This window comes from Somniosus microcephalus, chromosome 25 (assembly GCF_052327205.1).
Source record: "Somniosus microcephalus isolate GS21.2 chromosome 25, FLI_Smic_1.0, whole genome shotgun sequence".
NCBI lineage: Eukaryota > Metazoa > Chordata > Chondrichthyes > Squaliformes > Somniosidae > Somniosus > Somniosus microcephalus.
Window position 1 is genome coordinate 56,045,308 of NC_141011.1, and position 21,362 is coordinate 56,066,669.

At 47.0% G+C, this 21,362-nt stretch overlaps 1 long non-coding RNA gene across 2 annotated transcripts in view; it reads right to left on the reverse strand.

The window, feature by feature from the left end:
• The window catches only part of LOC147100915 (uncharacterized), a 37,786-nt gene extending 19,221 nt beyond the window's left edge, over positions 1-18,565 (reverse strand). For both annotated transcript variants that reach the window (XR_015073587.1, XR_015073586.1), the window contains exons 1-3: positions 18,014-18,565; positions 13,365-15,975; positions 9,659-9,812 (exon numbers count right to left, since the gene is read on the reverse strand). This is a non-coding gene — a long non-coding RNA (uncharacterized LOC147100915). The remainder of the gene's footprint in view (positions 1-9,658; positions 9,813-13,364; positions 15,976-18,013) is intronic.
• Between the last annotated feature and the right edge of the window lie 2,797 nt (positions 18,566-21,362).

Sequence of the window (21,362 nt, forward strand, 5' to 3'; positions counted from 1 at the left end):
TGGTTCCACTTCCGTACTGCCTCTATGATGGCTGTGGCTTCTTTCTCAACCGGAGGATAATGTAGCTCGGCACCTTGTAAGGTCCTGGACATAAATGCTACAGGACGACCTTCCTGATTCAGAGTAGCCGAGATCGCCACCTCCGAGGCATCACATTCAACCACGAAAGGGAGATTCTCATCAATGGAGTGAAGAGCCGCTTTCTCCAACTGTTTTTTGAGAAGGTTAAAGGCTGCAACAGCCGCTGTTCCCAGTGGAAATGATCTAGCATGCAGCAAGGGTTGGATTTTGTCCGAAAAATGAGGAATCCATTTAGCGTAGTATGCAAACAGACCGAGAGCCCGACGTAAAGAAGCCGGATTCTTAGGTGACGGGAGCTCTTGGAGCGGGCGAAGTCTTTCTGGGTCTGGCTTAATGATACCATTGCCTACGCAGTAGCCAAGGATGTTGATGGTCGGTTGCGACTCAACAGATTTGGATTCATTCAGGGTCAAATTACGGTGATGGAGGGCATCCCGAAATTTTTGGAGGTTGGAGTCGTGTTCCTGTTGATCGTGACCTGCAATGGTAATGTTATCAAGATAGGGAAAAGTGTCCCTTAGGTTTTCCTGCTTAACCAGGCCATCCATTGCCCGTTGAAAGACAGCCACTCCATTAGTAACCCCGAATGGGAGGCGACGAAATTGGTACAGCCGTCCATTAGCCTCAAAGGCTGTGTACTGCTTATCTGAGACCTTCAAGGGTACCTGATGATAGGCACTTTTTAAATCGTAAGTTGAGAACACTTTGTATTCGGCCAGTTTATTAACCATATCATCAATGCGTGGCAATGGGTAGGCGTCCAAGTCGGTATATTGATTGATGGTTTGCGAATAATCGATGCATAGTCGCTGTTTGTGAGGTTTTAGAGGGTTCTTGACAATGACGACTTGAGCCCGCCAGGGCGACGAACATGGTTCAATGATATCCTCTGCTAGAAGTCGAGAGATTTCAGCCGCAATAAAAGATTGGTCTTCCTGATTAAAGCGCCGCGATTTCGTTATTATCGGTTGGCATTGAGGCGGAATACTGGCAAATAATGAGGGTTTATCAAGTGAAGCTGCTGATAATGCACAAAATGGTAATTTAGACGGTATATTAGAAATAGTAAGTCCGGGTTTGGATCCACCAAACTCAATGGTGAGTTTCTTATGCTGTTTTTGGAAGTCCAGTCCTAAGAGGAGATCACTACATAAGTCCTTGAGCACCGAAAGTCGGGTGGAGGGATACATACGACCATGAAGTGTCATATCAACAACACAAAAGCCGGAGATTCTGGTATTAAGTGATGACTGGGCCATCGCAATTGCCTGGTCCGATGGGAAGACATGTAGTTTCAATTTCGCAACAATCTGTTCCTTAATGAAACTATCAGTACTTCCTGAGTCAATTAAGGCATCTAAGGTATGCCCTTTAATTGAAATTTTTGTGGCAGCATGAGACAGGTTCTGTGGGCAAGCAGCTGTAATTGGTGTCGTTGCACAGAGAGTGGCTAAAACTCTCGGTGTGCTTCTTCGGGAGAGAGCTCGAGAGGAAGCTTGATAGGTCCTAGCTGGAGCATCTTGATAGGCCCTAATTGGGGCAGTTCGGTAGGCCTTAGCTGGATTGGCCCTCGTAGAGGCCCTTGATAGGCAAACTTTAGCAAAGTGTCCTTTTTTCCCGCAATAACTGCAGATTGCATTGCGAGCAGGGCAGGTTTTCCTAGGGTGAAAAGCATCTCCACAAAAGAAGCATTCCTTCCTAGATTGCCAAGAGGCTGCTAAAGTGGGGTCGTCCTCCTCTTCTTCATCAGAATTATCAGAATTAGATTCCCCCATGATAGGGTTCACCTGAGACCGCTTGAATTGTCTGGTTGCAGCTACAGCAGCAGATCGAGATCTGGGCAGCTGATAGAGGTCTGCATTTCTCTTTGCCAAATCCAGTGAACAAGCTAGGTCAAAAGCTTTTTGTAGCTCAAGTGTTTTACTTTCTAGTAGACGCTGGCGTATAAATGGAGAGGCAATCCCGCAGATGAAAGCATCACGAATCATTTCTTGGCGGTACAGCTCAGCTGAGGCTGCCTGAAAGTTACAATCTACGCTGAGCCTGCGAAGTTCTTGCAGGAATTCGTCAATTGATTCCCCTGGCCCTTGTCGGGCTGTGGCCAGTAGATGTCTAGCATAGACCTCATTTGGGGTCTTGGCATACAGTTTCTTAAGTGCCCGAATCACCTCATCGTAATTATCCCATTCATCAACATATTCGAACACTTTTGGGGTCACATAATTGATAAGTATCTTCAATCTAGCAGGAGCATCCGCTTCACATTCATCCAGAAAATTCTCAAAAGTACGGTACCAATGCTTCCATACCCTGCCAGCTGCTGGTGCATTCGGGTCCAAGTCCAGACGAATAGGTCTAAGGATTTTCTCCATGATGGGTGGTTCCCTGGATCCTTAATTCCGAGTTTGTCCGAAGGTCTAGTATTCATGAGTGTAAATACTAAGTTACTTAAATTGATGTAAGAAAAAGGAGGCTTACCATCAAGTAACTTTAAAGTAAGCTTTAAGTAACTTATAAACACACTATATACAAGAGAGGTCTTTACCATGCCTCTGGTAGAAGCCTCTTACAATACTGAACAGACCAGTATTTATACCAGTCCAACAGGAAGTGACACATGACAGGAAGTGAGGTATGTACACAGTTCATAGTTCACAGTTCACAGTTCACAGGAAGTGATGACATAACTTCCCGGAAGTTATTATTTTTATCACAACTGGTTTATCTCATAGGGAGGTGTCCAAATGAATTAATTCATTACAAAGCAGTAAAGCTGCAAAGTGTAAAAAAAACAAATCTATATACGTGATTTTCAGCGCAATAATTATGTGACAATGGCGGGACTACTGAAGGTTGAGAGGAATTTCACCCCTATATAAATAGGCAACTGCATAAAAAACACAAGCACCCTTATTCATTGAATACTAACGTTACACAACTGGATTGTAATGTAGTGTTTTGAATATATTACAAGAAGGAACTTTTATATACTAAAATTAATACCTAGAAAAACACGAGTTAGTTAAGAACAATCGGCATGAATTTGTAAAAGGTAAGTGTGTCTCTGAGTAAATTAACAACTTTTTTGAGAAACTAGTGGTGTGTATTGATAAAGGAAATGGATGTTGTGTATATGGATTTTCGAAAGGCATTTGATAAGGTGCTGCATAGGAGGCTAGTTAATAAAATTGAAGCACACAGTATTAAAGGGAATGTGGCAACATGGATTGGAGCTTAGTTAATGGACAGAAAAGAGAAATTATTGGTTACTGGGTGTTTTTTCAAACTGCTTCGATTCCCCTCCCTGGTCACTGTCTCAGATTGAATGCCACTGTTTGTAACCTCGGTGTTCTATTCAACCCCAAGCACTGCTTCTGACCTCATATCCTCTCTATCACAAAGACCGCCTACTTCCATCTCCCTATCATAGCCCGCCTCTGATCCTGCCTCAGCCCAATTGCTGCTGAGTGGCCCAATGGTAGCACGCTTGCCTCTGAGTCATGAAGGTTGTGAGTTCAAGCACCCACTCCAGGACTTGAGCCCATAATCTTGGTTGACATTCAGTGCAGTACAGAGGGTGTGCTGTCTTTCAGTATGAGGTGTTAAACTGTAGTCTTATCTGCTCTCTCATGTGGACATAAAGTCCCATGGCACTATATCAAAGAAGAGCAGAGGAGTACTCCTGATGTCCTTGCCAATATTTATCCCTCAACCAATGTCATTAAAACCATTTAACTCATTGCTGTTCGTGGGATCTTGCTGTGTGCAACTTAGTTGCTGTATTTTTGCACATTACCATAATGACTACACTTCAAAAGTACTTCATTGCTGTGACATTATGAAAGAAGCTATATAAATGAAAATTCTTTCCTCTTTTTTCTTTCTTTGTCACCTCCAGACTTGACTCTTCCAACTCTCCTGGCCAACCTCCCATCTTCCGCCCTCCATAAACTTCAGCTCAACCAAAACTCGGCTGCCGTATCCATCCCGCACCAAGTGCCGTTCGCCCGTCACCCCTGCCCTGGGCCCAAGCTTGTGTGTGTGCCTTACCCACAGAGTGGCTGGCCACAGGGAGGGAAGGAGAGAAAATGGAGACCGTAAGTTCCTTAGGGGTTGATTACATAGGAGAATTGGCAGAGTCCATGGAACAGATTACCTTTCAGCACAGTTAGCCAGTACAGCTGTACGTTTGTTAAAGGGGAATCTAAAAGGATGGAAGAATTTAGGTGAACAAATGGGAACCATAGTAATTGTTCAAAATAAGTCTTCTGATAACCTGAAACGTTAACTCTGTTTCTCTCTCCACAGATGCTGCCTGACCTGCTGAGCATTTCCAGCATTTTCTGTTTTTATTTCAGATTTCCAGCATCCGCAGTATTTTGCTTTTTGCAGAGTAAGTTTTCCCGTGATTTTGAACAGTTTGTATTCAGCGAAAGCTAGAGCAGAGCCTGCACAGCAACAAAATACTAGTTAAAATGAAACCCTTATTTGACACGTGTTAACCTTGGACTGAATTTGGGTGCCCACATTAGGCGAGGCAGTGAGTATTCATTGTGTCCCACACCGAACCTTGAGCTGTGAGCTCTGATCTGTGATATTTTTCTTCACCCCTTGTTCTATCGTTACTGCGTCTCGATCTTCACCCGTCATTATCGCATTGATCCTTGTTCCTACATCTCTTACTCTTGACCCAGATAAACCAAGATGAGCCCTATTAACATCATCCCCCTTCCACATCTCACCTTGCCCAGCCTTTGTCCTTTATGATAAGGGCTGATGAAGCCAAATTCTGCCTTTATATTGCATTCCTGTTCCGTGCCACTCTGCACTTCATCTGGTTTTCTCACGCTCATGTTTCTTTGGTGTGGCATTGTGCGGTTGGATTGGTCAACTCCAAATTAATATATTGTCCAAAAATAGAAATGTAAAGTGTCTTTTCAATGCAGCATCACACACTCTGATCCCTGGCACTGTGGCTCCTTTCATAACATTTTTTAGGAAGTAGGGCGATGTTTCAAATAATGACCCTCAGTAGGACGTGCATGTACATAGATCCCTGAAGGCAGCAGGACAGGTAAATAAGGTGGTTAAAAAGGCATATGGGATACTTGCCTTCATTAGCTGAGGCATAGAATATAACAGCAGGGAGGTTATGATGGAGCTGTACAAAACGTTAGTTAGGCCACAGCTGGAATACTGTGTGCAGTTCTGGTCGCCACACTATAGGAAGGATGTAATTACATTGGAGAGGGTGCAGAGGAGATTCACCAGGATGTTACCTGGGCTGGAGCGCTTCAGCTATGAAGAGAGACTGGACAGGCTGGGGTTGTTTTCCTTAGAGCAGAGAAGGCTGAGGGGGGACCTGATTGAGGTGTACAAAATTATGAGGGGCATAGATAGGGTAGATAGAAAGGAACTTTTCCCCTTAGTAGAGGGGTCAATAACCAGGGGGCATAGATTCAAGGTAAGGGGCAGGAGGTTTAGAGGGGATTTGAGGAAAATCTTTTTCACCCAGAGGGTGGTTGGAACCTGGAACTCACTGCCTGAAAGGGTGGTAGAGGCAGGAACCCTCAACATTCAAGAAGCATTTAGATGAGCACTTGAAACGCCATAGCATACAAGGCTACGGACCAAGTGCTGGAAAATGGGATTAGAATAGACAGGGCTTGATGGCCGGCGCGGTCACGATGGGCCGAAGGGCCTCTTTCTGTGCTGTATAACTCTATGACTCTATGGGCTCGAATTTCCAAGCCCCGTGGAGGCGGGTTTGGAGGCGGGAGTGGTGAGAAAATTGCAGAATCAGGGGCAGGAACCCATCCCGCCCCCAACCCGCCTCCGTGCCAATGTCCCAGGAGGCGGGTATCCGACCTGTGCTGGGAGCCGCCTCCCCGAGGCGGGAAGGGGATTAGTGCCAATGAACAGGTAGTTAAGAGGCAGTTTTTTGCCTAATCCCTATTTTTAGCCCTGAAGTGTGGGCTTCCCAACGGCTTCGAACCACGCCAAGTTAGCGAGGCGGACCGTCGGTCTGCAGGGGTTGGAGGGGCCGAGATGTCCGTTGTGCAGGTGAGTGATGGGTGCATGTGTGCAGAGGTAAGTGTGTGAGGTAAGTGTAAAGTGTTTTAATAAGTTTTACTTATATTTACTTTCTCCTGCAGGCTTCCTTCCTTCAGTTCTCAGGAGTCCCTCAGCTCACCGGCACAGAAAGCAGAATGGCCGCTGAACTGTCAAAAGCTGCAGCCTCTGCTTTCTGGTCTGGAGAGATCTCTAACTGAGTCTGAGTAGAAGGACTCAGGTTAGAAGACAGATTGTCAGTGTTTGACAGCTTCATAGAGCTGTCAAACGCTGATTTTTCATCTGTCAAAAGCTCTTGACAGATGAAATGGCAATCACTGACTTCACCAGTAACCAGGTGCCCCTTAATTGGCCTGCTGAGCCCGCTGGACGGGCTTAACAAGGTCAACCAAGGGAAAATACCGTGGGTTGGCCACAAGTCGATGGAGGCGGGACTACAACCCAAAAAGTGAGAGTCCCGCCTCCATCACGTCCCCATTGACAAAATCCAGCCGTATGACTCTATGACGTTCTGTATCTGCTTACTGTTATACCATCAACGCTGCCTCCGCAAGATCCTGCAAATCCATTGGGAGGATAGATGCACCAACGTCAGTGTTCTTGCTCAGGCCAACATCCCCAGCATCGAAGCTCTGACCATGCTCAATCAGCTCCGATGGACGGGTCACATTGTCCGCATGCCCGATACAAGACTCCCAAAACAAGCGCTCTACTCGGAGCTCCGGCACGACAAGAGAGCCCCAGGTGGGCAGAGGAAACGCTTCAAGGACACCCTCAAAGCCTCCTTGAAAAAGTGCAACATCCCCACCGACACCTGGGAATCCCTGGCCCAAGACCGCACAAAGTGGAGGAGAAGCATCCGGGAAGGCGCCGAACACCTCGAGTCTCTTCACCGGGAGCAAGCGGAAGCCAAGCGCAAGCAGCGCAAGGAGCGCACATCAACCCAAGCACCCCACCCACCCGCCCCTTCAACCACCATCTGCCCCTCCTGTGACAGAGACTGTAGGTCCCGTATTGGACTAATCAGCCACCTGCGAGCTCATTTTTAATGTGGAAGCAAGTCATCTTCGGTTCCGAGGGACTGCCTAAGAAGAAGACTGTTATAGCCCAGCTGTTCGCTTTGTGTAAGTGGTTGTGTGCTTCCTATTGTTTTCTCCAGGAATGTCTTATTTTAATAACGTGATATGTCAAGGCTTAAAGTGCAACTTATGTGAGCATGTGGTCATTTTTCAAATAAGTGCTAAGGATAAACTCTAGTGCACATAACAGAAAAAAACAACTTCCAAGTGTTTACCTAAATACCTTGTAAAGCTAGTCATTGCTTGGTGCTTGCGGGGGAGTACATGGCTACGGGGAAAGGGCAGGGGAGTGGGACTAGCTGAGAGCCGGCACGGGCTCGACGGGCCGAATGGCCTTCTCCTGTGCTGTGATCATTCTATGATTCTATGGCACATTCTGGTTGTTCCAATGGCTGTGTATGTGCTGGGATCCACTCAGGTCTTGTTCCTTAGGCTGCAGTTGGGGTGGGAAAGGAACAAGTGATCCTGCCTAACTTTGGGGTCTGAGAAAGACAAATTGGAAGAGACGAGGAGCTGTGGAGGAGCAAAGCGATTTAGCTGTCCAGGTACACAAATCACTGAAAGCTGGCGCACAGGTACAGAATGGAATCAAAGCGGTGAATGGAATGTTGGCCTCTATCTGACGCGGGTTGGAATACAAAGGACAGCAAGTTAGTCTTTAGTTGTACACAGCTTTGGTCAGACCCCACCTGGAGCACTGTTTTACACACCGAACCTCAGGAAAGATATGTTGGCCTTGAAGGGGCTACAGCACAGACTCACCAGAATAATCCTCGGGCTTAAAGGGTTAAATTATGAGGAGAGGTTGCATAAATTTGGCTTGTATTCCCTCGAGAGGTGATATAATTGAGGTGTTTGAGATGATAAAGGGATTCGCTAGGGTAGATACAGAGAAACTATTTCCAGAATCCAGAACAGCAGGGTGTAATAAGCTACATATATTATCACACACACAACATAGAGTCATAACATATACCATTTCTTTTTGAGTGATCAAGAAATTAAAAATAAGAGAAAGGGAGAGTGGCTTGTGACTGTCACTTCCTTCTGATATTTTCCCCAGACTGGTTTTCACACATGCACCATGCCAGAAAATCTGTCCCTCAGGCTGCATACATCAGCATATTAAACACACTAACACAGTCATCAAAGTAGTTAGACTTTAAACGAACCTTGCTAAGGTCTTTGCTCTGACGGTCACCTGCTTTCTATTTTGAATTTAATTAAGGGAATGGCATCCATTTTGGCCCCGAGCTACTTGAAACGACATACCCTAAAGTTAGACATTGCTATTTTGGTCACATTTATCCTGTTTCTCTTTTTGGGCTCGCCTGTTCCAGGGAAATGTTTTGATTACTGACGGAGCGAGGCTTGTGGTGAGAGAGCTGCCATGATTTATGTTAAGATAAGCTCAAATAGATCATCATTAGTTAACTAGTTATTAATGAGCATGTGCTATAGCGCCTATGTCATAGAGTCATAACGGCACAGAAGGAGGCCATTCGGCCCATCGAGTCCGTGCCGGCTCTCTGTAGAGCAATCCAGTCAGTCCCATTCCCCGCTCTATCCCCGTAGCCCTGCAAGTTTATTTCCCTCAAGTGCCTATCCAGTCTCCCCTTGAAAACATTGAGTGTCTCCACTTCCACCACTTCCATCGGCAGCGAGTTCCAGGTCCTCACCACTCGCTGCGTAAAAAGGTTTTTCCTCACATCCCCCCTGTATCTCTTGCCCAAAACCTTAAATCTGTGTCCCTTTGGGGGAATTTTCCCAGCCCTGGGGAGGCGGGTATGGAGGCGGGACTGCTGGGAAAATGGCAGAAACTGGGAGCGGGTACCGACCCTGCTCCCAACCCGCCTCCGTGCCACCTTCCCGGGAGGCGGGTCCCTGAGTCGCGCAGGGACCCGTCTCCTCGAGGCGGGAAGGGGATTAGAGCCAATTAACTGCCTGTTAACAGGTAGTTGACAGGCAGTTTTGAGGCTTATCCCCATTTTACGCCTGTAATTGCGGGCTGCCCATACGGCTGCGAACTTCGCCAGGGCCAGCGAGGCGAGCAGTTGGGTCTGTGGGGGTGAGAGGGGTCAAAATGTCCTCTGTAGAGGTGAGTGATTACATCAAAGAACAATGAGGTGGGGTCACAAGGGGTCAAATGTTGCAGATGCTGGGGTCTGTATGAAAAACAAAAAACAGACAAAAAAACATTTTTTTGCTGGAAATCACAGCAGGTCCGGCCGCATCTGTGTAGAGAGAACAAGCCAACGACGACTCGAGTCTGGATGACCCTACGTCAGGTGGGGTTACATGTAGCGTGACATGAACCCAAGATCCCGGTTGAGGCCGTCCTCATGTGTGCGGAACTTGGCTATCAGTTTCTGCTCTACGATTTTGCGTTGTCATGTGTCTCGAAGGCCGCCTTGGAGAATGCTTACCTGAAGATCGGAGGCTGAATGTCCTTGACTGCTGAAGTGTTCCCCGACTGGGAGGGAACACTCCTGCCTGGCGATTGTTGCGCGGTGTCCGTTCATCCGTTGTCGCAGTGTCTGCATGGTCTTGCCGATATACCATGCTCCGGGGCATCCTTTCCTGCAACGTATGAGGTAGACAACGTTGGCCGAGTCACATGAGTATGTACCATGTACCTGGTGGGTGGTGTCCTCACATGTGATGATTGTATCTGTGTTGATGATCTGGCATGTCTTGCCGAGGTGTGATAATGGCAGTTAGAAAGATTACCTGTAATCATATGGCATTATTCTCTGACTATATAAGCTGTGTCTTAAGCTAGCAGGGAACATAAAAACTGACTGTAAAAGCTTTTATAGATATGTGAAGAGAAAAAGATTGGTGAAGTCAAGCGTAGGTCCCTTACAGTCAGAATCAGGGGAATTTATAATGGGAAACAAGGAAATGGCAGACCAACTAAATACATACTTTGGTTCTGTCTTCACAAAGGAGGACACAAATAACCTCCCAGAGATGCCGGGGAACATAGGGTCTGATGAAAGAGAGGCACTGAAAGAAATCAGTATTTGTAGGAAAATGGTGTTAGGAAAATTGATGGGACTGAAGGCCGATAAATCCCCAGGGCCTGATGGTCTACATCCCAGGGTACTTAAGGAAGTGGCCCCAGAGATAGTAGATGCATTACTGGTCATCTTCCAGAACTCGATAGACTCTGGAACGGTACCCATGGATTGGAGGGTAGCTAATGTTACCCCACTATTCAAAAAAGGTGGTAGAGAAAAAGCGGGGAATTATAGACCGGTAAGCCTGACATCAGTAGTGGGGAAAATGCTAGAGTCTATTATAAAAGATGTAATAGCAGAGCACTTGGAAAGCAGTGACAGGAGCGGACAAAGTCAACATGGATTTACAAAAGGTAAATCATGCTTGACTAATCTACTGGAATTTTTTGAGGATGTAACTGGTAAAATAGATAAAGGAGAACCAGTGGATGTGGTGTATTTGGACTTTCAGAAGGCTTTCGATAAGGTCCCACATACGAGATTAGCGTGCAAAACTAAGGCACATGGGATTGGGGGCAAGGTATTGACTTGGATAGAGAACTGGTTGGCGGACAGAAAGCAAAGAGTTGGAATAAACGGGTCGTTTTCCGAGTGGCAGGCAGTGACTAGTGGGGTACCGCAAGGATCGGTCCTAGGACCCCAGCTGTTCACAATATATATTAATGATCTGGACGAGGGAATTGGATGTAGTATCTCCAAATTTGCAGATGACACAAAGCTGGGCGGAAGGGTAAGCTGCGAGGAGGATGTCGAGAAACTCCAGTACGATTTGGACAGGTTGGGTGATTGGGCAGAAACATGGCAAATGCACTATAATGTGGATAAATGTGAGGTTATCCACTTTGGTGGCAAAAACAGGAAGGCAGATTATTATTTGAATGGCAATAGATTGGGAGAAGGGGAAGTGCAAAGAGACCTGGGTGTCCTTGTGCACCAGTCGCTGAAGGTAAGCATGCAGGTGCAGCAGGCGGTTAAGAAGGCAAATGGTATGTTGGCCTTCGTAGCAAGAGGGTTCGAGTACAGGAACAAGGATGTCTTGCTACAGTTGTACAGGGCCTTGGTGAGACCGCACCTTGAGTATTGTGTGCAGTTTTGGTCACCTTACCTGAGGAAGGACGTTCTTGCCATGGAGGGAGTGCAGCGAAGATTCACCAGGCTGATACCTGGGATGGCAGGAATGACGTATGAGGAGAGATTGTGTCGATTGGGCTTAAAGCCACTGGAGTTTAGAAGATTGAGAGGGGATCTCATCGAAACCTATAAAATTCTGTCAGGTCTGGACAGACTAGATGCAGGAAGGATGTTTCTGATGGCCGGGGAGTCCAGAACCAGGGGTCATAGTCTAAGGATAAGGGGTAAGCCATTTAGGACTGAAATGAGGAGGAATTTCTTCACCCAGAGAGTGGTGAACCTGTGGAATTCTCTGCCACAGAGGGCGGTGGAGGCTAGTTCATTAAATATATTCAAGAAAGAGTTGGATATATTTCTTGATGCTAAAGGGATCAAGGGATATGGGGAGAAGGCAGGGACAGGGTACTGAATTTGGATGATCAGCCATGATCACATTGAATGGCGGAGCAGGCTCAAAGGGCCGAATGGCCTACTCCTGCTCCTATCTTCTATGTTTCTATGTTTCCACTTCACCTGACGAAGGAGCAGTGCTCTGAAAGCTTGTGATTTCAAATAAAACTGTTGGACTATAACCTGGTGTTGTGTGACTTCTTATATTTGTCCACCCCAGTCCAACAACGGCATCTCCACACCATTTATAAAGGTTCAGCATAACTTCTCTACTTTTGTACTCAATACCTCTATTTATGAAGCCCAAGATCCCATATGCTTTGCTAACCACTCTCTCTATGTCCTGCCACCTTCAGGGACCTATGCAGATTAACTCCCAAGTCCCTCTGTCCTTGTACATTCTTTAAACTGTGTCATTAAGTGTATATTGCCTCTCCCTGTTCCTTCTGCCAAAATGCATCACCTCACACTTCTCTGTGTTAAATTCCATCTGCCACTTGTCTGCCCATTCTGCAGCCTTTCTATGTCCTGTTGCAGTCAATTGGTATCATCCTCACTGTTTGCCACACCCCCAAGTTGGTGTCATCGGCAAATTTAGAAATTCTACTTTGTATTCCAATATCCAGGTCATTTATATATATCAAAAAAAGCAGCGGGTTCAGCACTGACCCTTGGGGAACACCACTCTCTACCAACCTCCAGTCTGAAAAACAGCCATTTACCACAACTCACTGTTTTCTATCCTTAAACCAATTCCTTATCCAAGCTGCCACTGACCCACCTATTCCATGAACCTCAATTTTGTTAACCAGCCTTCTATGTGGTACTTTGTCAAACGCCTTCCGAAAATCCATGTAGACAACATCCATTGCATTCCCTTCATCAATCCTCCCGGTTACTTCATCAAAAAATTCAATTAGATTAGTCAAACACGATCTGCCTTTTACAAATCCATGTTGGCTCTCCTTAATTAGCTTAAACCTCGCCAAATGCCCGTTAATTTTTTCCTTGATTTTTGTTTCTAAAACTTTACCCACCACTGATGATAAACTGACCGGCCTGTAGTTACTAGGATTGTCCTTACATCCTTTCTTGAACAATGGTGTCACATTTGCCACTTTCCAATCCTCAGGCACCTCCCCTGCATCTAGGGAAGATTGGAAAATTATGGCAAGCCCTTCCGCTATCTCCTCCCCTAATTCCCTTAGCAACCTGGGATGCAAGCCATCTGGACCAGGGGACTTATCCACTCTAAGCATACCCAGCCTTTCTAGTACATCCTGTCTATCAATTTTCACCCCTTCCATTGCTTCTACCTTTTCCACTTCTACCAATATTTTGTCAGCATCCGCCTCTTTAGTAAACACCGATACAAAGTACTCATTGAGTATTCTAGCCTTGCCCTGCGCCTCTAAGCATATATCACCTTCTTTGTCACTAATAGGCCCCGTCCCACCTCTTACTACCCGCTTACTGTTTACATGCTGATAGAAGATTTTTGGTTTCCCTTTTATGTTAACCGCCATTCTACTCTCATACTCTCTCTTTGCCAATCTTATTTTCATCTTCACTGCCCCTCTCAACTTACTATATTTGGTCTGGTTCTCCCTTGAAGAATCCACCTGACATGCATCATACACCCTCTTTTTTTGTTTCATCATCTTATGACTCATCTTCGATTTGCAGTGCCAGGAAGTTGATCTTGACTCGTATTCCCTGAAAGGCGTTGAAAGGTGATATAGTCGAGGTGTTTACAATGATAAAGAGTGTTCTGTAGCAGTGCTCGTATTCAGGGGCACTCCCTTCCAAGGAATTAGCTAAAAGCTCATACACGATTGAGTTTGTTTTCCTGCACAATTTTGATGCATTTCTCTTTTTTAATAAATGAAGAGGTAATTATTTTGAAGCATCAATATGTTGTGTGTCGAGATTTGTCCTTCAAAGGTCCTGTTTGTGTTTTTCTCACTCCTTCCCAGCACACTCCTTACCCAACAATACATCGGAAATGCCCAATATAATTTCCACCAGTGTCGGCAGTGCCTCAGTGGGTAGCACCTTCACCTCTGAGTCAGGAGGTTGTGGGTTCAAGTCCCACTCCAGAGACTTTAGCACATAAAGCTAGGCTGACACTCCAGTGCAGTGCTGAGGGAGTGCTGCACTGTCGGAGGTGTCGTCTGCTCTCTCAGGTGGACGTAAAAGATCCCGTGGCACTATTTTGAAGAAGAGCAGGGGAGTTCTCCCCGGTGTCCTGGGGCCAATATTTATCCCTCAATCAACATCACAAAAACAGATTATCTGGTCATTATCACATTTCTGTTTGCGGGAGCTTGCTGTGCACAAATTGGCTGCCGCGTTTCCTACATTACAACAGTGACTGCACTTCAAAAAAGTACTTCATTGGCTGTAAAGTGCTTTGGGACATCCGGTGGTCATGAAAGGCGCTATAGAAATGCAAGTCTTTCTTTATAAACAAGAAGCAAAAAACTGCAGATACTGTGGCCAAAAAGGGCGGGTTTCCAAGCTGGGGTGAGGTGGGGTGGGGTGGGAGGAGTGGGGTGGGGTGGAGTGGGCTGGGGTGGGGTGGGAGGAGTGGGGTGGGAGGAGTGGGGTGGGGTGGAGTGGGCTGGGGTGGGGTGGGTGGGGTGGGGTGGGAGGAGTTCTGGTCGGAAATCCCAGAACGCCCTGGAGTTTTAACCAAACATTTTAGACGGACAGCCTCGGTAGAGGAAAATGCTGGAAACTCTGAGCGGGTCAGTCAGTCTGTGGAATGAACAGATGAGGCAATGTTTCAGGTGTAGACCCGTCATCAGAACGGACCCTGGGTCTACATCTGAAGCATTAACCTATCTGTTCGCGCCCCATAAAGAAGCAATTTGCATTTATATAGCACCCTTCACATCCTCAGTACTTTGTGAAGCACAGTCACTGTTGCAAAGTAGGCAAACATGGCAGGCAAATTTTCACCCAGCAAGGTCTCATAAACAGCAATGAGATAAATGACCAGTTAACTTGTTTTTGGTGTTGGGGGTAATATATTAGCATGGATAGAGGATTGGCTAACTAACAGAAAACAGAGAGTTGGGATAAATGGGTCACAAAAAGTTAACATGCAGGTACAGCAAGTAATTAGGAAGGCAAATGGAATATTGGCCTTTATTGCAAGGGGGATGGAGTGTAAAAGTAGGGAAGTCTTGCTACAACTGTACAGGACGTTGGTGAGACCACACCTGGAGTACTGCGTACAGTTTTGGTCTCCTTTTTTAAGGAAGGATATACTTGCATTGGAGGCAGTTCAGAGAAGGTTCACTAAATTGATTCCTGGGATGAAGGGGTTGACGTATGACGAAAGGTTGCGCAGGTTGGGCCTATACTCATTGGAGTTTAGAAGAATGACAGGTGATCTTATTGAAACATATAAGATTCTGAGGGGGCTCGACAGGGTAGATGCTGAGAGGATGTTTCCCCTCGTGGGGGAATCTAGAACTAGGGGGCAGAGTTTCAGAATAAGGGGTCGACTCCTGCTCCTATTTCATATGTTCTTATGTTCTTATGTTATGTAGTGTTGTTGGTTGAGAGATAAATGTGGGCCAGGACACCAGGAGAACTCCCCTGCATATTCAATTAAAAAAGTAAAACACTATTACTAGTTTTGCGATTCCATTGACAAATAAAGAGGTTAGAAACCAATTAAAACTGATGGCGAGGAGATGGTCTCCAAGGACTATAATTATTATAATGAAAAGGCAAAGATGATAAAATAAGACAAAAACGTTAAGAGCGGGATATAAAAGTTAAATGAGAGTGTGAGGAAAACATTTCTAAAAACATCAAAAGGATCGCTAAAATATTTTAGAAGTAACTCAGTAAAAAGCGAATTGTTAAAAGGTGAGGCAGGACGTCTGACAGGAGAGGGCTGTCCGCTTGTAGATGATGAATAAACTAAAGAGAGGGATATCGGAGAGAAGGTCAATCCTGAAGTGGTTCAGAGTGAGATGTGTGATATTGTGATGAATAAAAGGAAAAGTTTAGATAAGTTAGTTAAGCTAAAAGAAAAGAAAATCCCAGGGCTCAATGGAATATATCCAAAGTTCCTGAGGGAGATGAGGAAGGAAATTGCTCAGGCCCTTGAAATGATATTTCAGTGCTCTATGGTAGGGAAAATTTCAGAGTCTTTAATGAAGGATGAAATGACCACGTATCTAGGTAAAGAGAAAATGGTTAGAATTAGCCAGCACGGATATCAAAACGATCGATCATGCTTGACAAACCGCATAGAATTCTTTGAGGAGGTAAGACAGTAGGTGGGGGAATGCAGTGGATGTAGTGTACACAGACTATAGGAAAGCCTTTGACAAGGTACCATGTGGGAGATTATCAGAGAAGATTAAGGGGCATGGAATTAATTGGAAGGTAACGAACTTGATTACAAATTGGTTAGAAGGGAGAAAACAGAGGGTAGGAGTTAAGAGCATTTTTCCAGAGTGGTTGAATGTGGGCAGTGGTGTCCCACAGGGTTCAGTTCTGGAGCCACTTCAGTTCATTGTATATATCAATAATTTAGACATAGGTCTAGAGGGAGTGGTGTTGAAACTTGGAGATGATCCAAAATGGGAGGTATAGTTAATTCTTTAGAAGACCAAAGGAAGCTACAAATGGATAATTATCATTCGGGTGAATGGGCTAAAAGGTGGCAGATAGAATTCAATGTCAGTAAATGTGTGGTGATACATTTTGGTAAAAATAAGAAACAGCAGTAATTCTACTCTGAATGGAAGTAGGCTTAGTAACGAGGAAAAGCATGAGATTTGGGGGGACAGGTTCACAGGACATTAAAAGCAGCACCTCAGATTGATAAGGTAGTTAAGTAAAAAGGTATAGAATATAAAAGCCAAGAGGTAACGATAAGCCCATATAAAAACGTAATGAGACCTCAGTATTGGGTGCCACACTGTCGGAAGAATATTGGGACTTTAGCGAGGGTTCAACGCGCATTCACTAGGATGACCTCTGGTATGAAGAAATACAAAGATGAAGACTTAGAAGCTTGGGGTTGCTATCATTCCAAACAAAATGCAGGTTACAGGGCGATAGGATAGAAGTGTTTAAAATGATGAAAGAATGGGGCAGGATAGATCAAAGCAGGCTGATCCCACTGGTGAAGAGTTCTAGAATGAGGGGCCACAGATACAAGATTAAATGTAAGGGATTGGGAATAGAGACCAAGAGAAACCGCTTCACACAGTGAGCAATAAAAACAGAAAATGCTGGAAATACTCAGCAGGTCAGGCAGCATCTGTGGAGCGAGAAACCGAGTCAACGTTTCAGGTCGATGACCCTTCGTCAGAACTGGTAAAAGTTGGAGATGGAACAGGTTCTTAAGCAAGTGCAGGGGCAGGGCGAGGGGGGGAGGGGAGGAAAGAACAGAAGGGGCGGTCTGTGATAGGCTGGAAGGCAGGAGAGATTAAATGACAAAAGGGATGATGGTGCGAGGCAAAAGGAGAGGTAATGGGACAAGTTAAGAAACAAAAGATGGGTCTAGAGGAGGTGCAAATGGCGATGGCAGAATGATCGACAGCTGCCGTGTGAGAGAGAGAAAAAAAAGATAGGGGCAGAGGTTATGGTCTGAAATTGTTGAACTCAATGTTGAGTCCAGAAGGCTGTAAAGTGCCTAATCGAAAGATTGTGTGTAATGTTCCCTCTAAGCTGGGTGTGTGTGTGGCCGCGCAGTGCTCTGCAAGGTCCCGCGCGGGCAGCTCACAAGCTTGTCCACGGGAAATACCGCACAGGCGCAGAAATTTAAAGGGACCCGCGCATTTGAAGTAAACAGGCTGCACACAACAAAGTGCAGCTTAGAGGGAACTTGGGTTGTGAGGCTGTTAAATTCACTCCTGTGGTTAGTGGTTGCAGCAGAAACAATGCCAACATTCAAGATTAGATCGGATAGGCGGACAAAGGAAAAAGGGAGAACGGGATATGGAAACAGGTCGGGCAAATGTGGTTTGGACTATTTGTTTGTGTGGAGGGAAAACATGGACTGGTTGGGCCGAACGTCCTGATTCCGTGTTGTAACTTCTATGTACATATGTGGTGGTAAATAAATACAAAGAACCCTGTGTATTTTTACACGTCACCGACCTCAATATTTTTTATTGATATGTTTATAGAGCTTTAAATAGAACACTGATACTTAATACATTTTCATTGCAGTCTTGGTAGGAGCAGAAATATAAACAGTACCTGATTTGAAAATTAAAAGCTGTTTCTGAATCAGGAATTTGAAAATGAAGGAATTAATACGTAGCAGTCTGCGATTCAAAGTGTTCATTGAGAGAGCAGATCCAGCACTTTGTCAGCATTTACTCTCTGACATGTTGATACAAGAGCAAGCAGAAATACTGCATTCAGGTCTTTGTGCATGGACGAACCCAAGCAAAGCACAGACAGCAGCGCATTACCGGCACAAAGGCAGGCTCCAAGCTATGCCTGAAGAGTACGTGCATTCTGGACAGCAAAGGCTGTCTCCCGGGACTGGTCACATGCTGCAACTTGACGGGCAGAGCTTGGTAATGCCTACGTGCAGCTCGGTGCTTCAGAGAATGTGAAAGTTTCCTACCCTTTTCATGCGGTGAAGTGGAAAATGACTAATTATGGTTAAGTGTCATTGCATTGCATTCACAACATGCTTAGAAATGAGCTTAGAGAACCAGTAGAAAATGTTAGTACAGGTAGACTACCCTTTATCCGGACTTCCGAAAACCGAAACCCTCTAAAAACCGAAGGTTTTTTCGTTCAGCGTAAGTCGTGCGTACGAACGAAAAAACCTTCGGTTTTTAGAGGGTTCCGGTTTCGGAAGTTCGGATAAAGGGTAAGTCGTGCGCCCGACCCCCCCGCGTCCCCGACAACCGCCGACCCCCCCGCGGACCCCGCCGACCTTACGCTGAGCGTCAGCGTAAGTCGTGCGCGCGGACCCCCGCCGACCCCCCCGCGGACCCCCCCGCGGACCCCCGCCGACCCACCTTCCGAAATCCGAAATTCTCCTTTATCCGAAACTCGGCTGGTCCCAAGGTTTTCGGATAAAGGATAGTCTACCTGTAGCATGTTCCTGTTTCTCTGCAGTCAGTTAAAGGTCTCTAGTTCTGCCTATTGACACTGGTTTATGCTGATTGAATGTATTAAATTTTTTTCTGGAATTTTTAATTTTATTCTGAGGATTAGATCCCAGGTTTAAACAGTACCCTGAAAAGGGCAGACTGCCCGTTACAAATGCACAATCTTTGGTGTTGTAACATCCTTAAAACACTGCTAGGGGACAGAGTGCCCAGGAACAACATTTTCATTAATTCCACAAATTCCCACTCACTGTACCCGTTGTGAAATTTGCTTGGAACTGTAGCACCCCTAAGATACTGCCAAAGAAACACTACAAGGGGTATTGTGTCACACAAGCTCTGCAATGGGAACCGCCTCCAGAAGCCCCAGAAACAGATACATTTCATCCAGTCTCAGCATGTACAGGGCCCAAAGCATGGGGCGGGGTGCACAGTGTGGGGCGGGGGCACAGCGTGGGGGGCACAGTGTGGGGGGGCACAGCATGGGGTGGGGGCACAGCATGTGGGGGCACAGTGTGGGGGGGCACAGCATGGGGTGGGGGGCACAGCATGTGGGGGTCACAGTGTGGGGGTGCACAGTGTGGGGGGGCACAGCATGGGCTGGGGGGCACAGCATGTGGGGGTCACAGTGTGGGGGGGCACAGCGAGGGGGGCAAAGCGTGGGGTGGGGGCACAGCATGTGGGGGCACAGTGTGGGGGGGCACAGCATGTGGGGGCACAGTGTGGGGGGGCACAGTATGGGGGCACAGCATGGGGTGGGGGGCAAAGCATGGGGTGGGGGCACAGCATGTGGGGGTCACAGTGTGGGGGGGCACAGCATGGGGTGGGGTGCACAGTGTGGGGTGGGGGCACAGCATGTGGGGGCACAGTGTGGGGGGGCACAGCATGTGGGGGCACAGTGTGGGGGGGCACAGTATGGAGGGGCACAGCATGGGGTGGGGGCACAGCATGGGGTGGGGGCACAGCATGTGGGGGTCACAGTGTGGGGGGGCACAGCATGGGGTGGGGTGCACAGTGTGGGGTGGGGGCACAGCATGTGGGGGCACAGTGTGGGGGGCACAGCGAGGGGGGCAAAGCGTGGGGCGGGGGCACAGCGTGTGGGGGTCACAGTGTGGGGGGGTCACAGTGTGGGGGGGCACAGCGAGGGGGGCAAAGCGTGGGGCGGGGGCACAGCGTGGGGTGGGGGCACAGCGTGTGGGGGTCACAGTGTGGGGGGGTCACAGTGTGGGGGGGCACAGCGAGGGGGGCAAAGCGTGGGGCGGGGGCACAGCGTGGGGTGGGGGTCACAGTGTGGGGGGGCACAGTGTGGGGGGCACAGTGTGGGGGGGCACAGCATGGGGTGGGGGGCACAGCATGGGGTGGGGGCACAGTGTGGGGGGCACAGTGTGGGGGGGCACAGCATGGGGTGGGGTGCACAGTGTGGGGTGGGGGCACAGCATGTGGGGGCACAGTGTGGGGGGGCACAGCGAGGGGGGCAAAGCGTGGGGCGGGGGCACAGCGTGGGGTGGGCACGTGTTTGTAGTTTTCACAAAAAGGGGCTAGAATCATGGAATTCAACTCCCAAAACACTCCTAAAAATCCGAGAATACCATATAATAAAAATACAATCGACTTATTCATCACAATCCAGTAGCCTGTGTGTTAAATGGCAGAACAGCTCATTCTTATGTACTGCTCATTTTCCAATTAAAGCGACTCTGATATAATCAAGTAAGGGATTTATTTTTGCATTTTTGAATAAAAAAAGCTTTTTCTGCTTTAGAATTTCTTGCTGAGTGCTGTTAGTCTCATACACGTAGCGACAGCAGCAGTGCTCAGTATTGTGACAACCCTTCCCCTATTTTGTGATGTGGATTATTTGAAGTCGGCACAAGTCTTATTGGTAGCTGTTGAAGAAACTGACCTGACCCTCTCTGGAGCGGTGAACAAATGCTGCCACCACAGGGCAGGAATCATCTCTCTGACCACAAACTGTTCCATGCCCCCTTGAATCATAAGAGAAGACCGACACACAAGCCAGCACACTCCTCCTATTGCCGCCCAATCTTCCTTCATGTTTGCATTTGTTTTCCATCTTCCTTCATCTACTGCATGTTGCCATAAGAACATAAGCAATAGGAGTAGGAGTCGGCCATTCGGCCCTTCGAGCCTGCTCCACCACTCAACGAGATCATGGCTGATCTTCTGCCTCAACTCCATTCACCGGCCCTATCGCCATATCCCTTGGTGCCCTTACTAGTCAGAAATCTATCGACTTCTGTTTTGAATATACTCAATGACTGAGCCTCCACAGCCCTCTGGGGTAGAGAATTCCAAAGATTCACCACCCTCTGTGTGAAGAAATTTCTTCTCATCTCAGTCCTGAATGGCCTACCCTTTATCCTGAGGCTGTGGCCCCTGGTTCTAGACTCCCCAGCCAAGGGAAACATTCTCCCAGCGTCCACCCTATCAAGCCCTGTAATAATTGTGTATGCTTC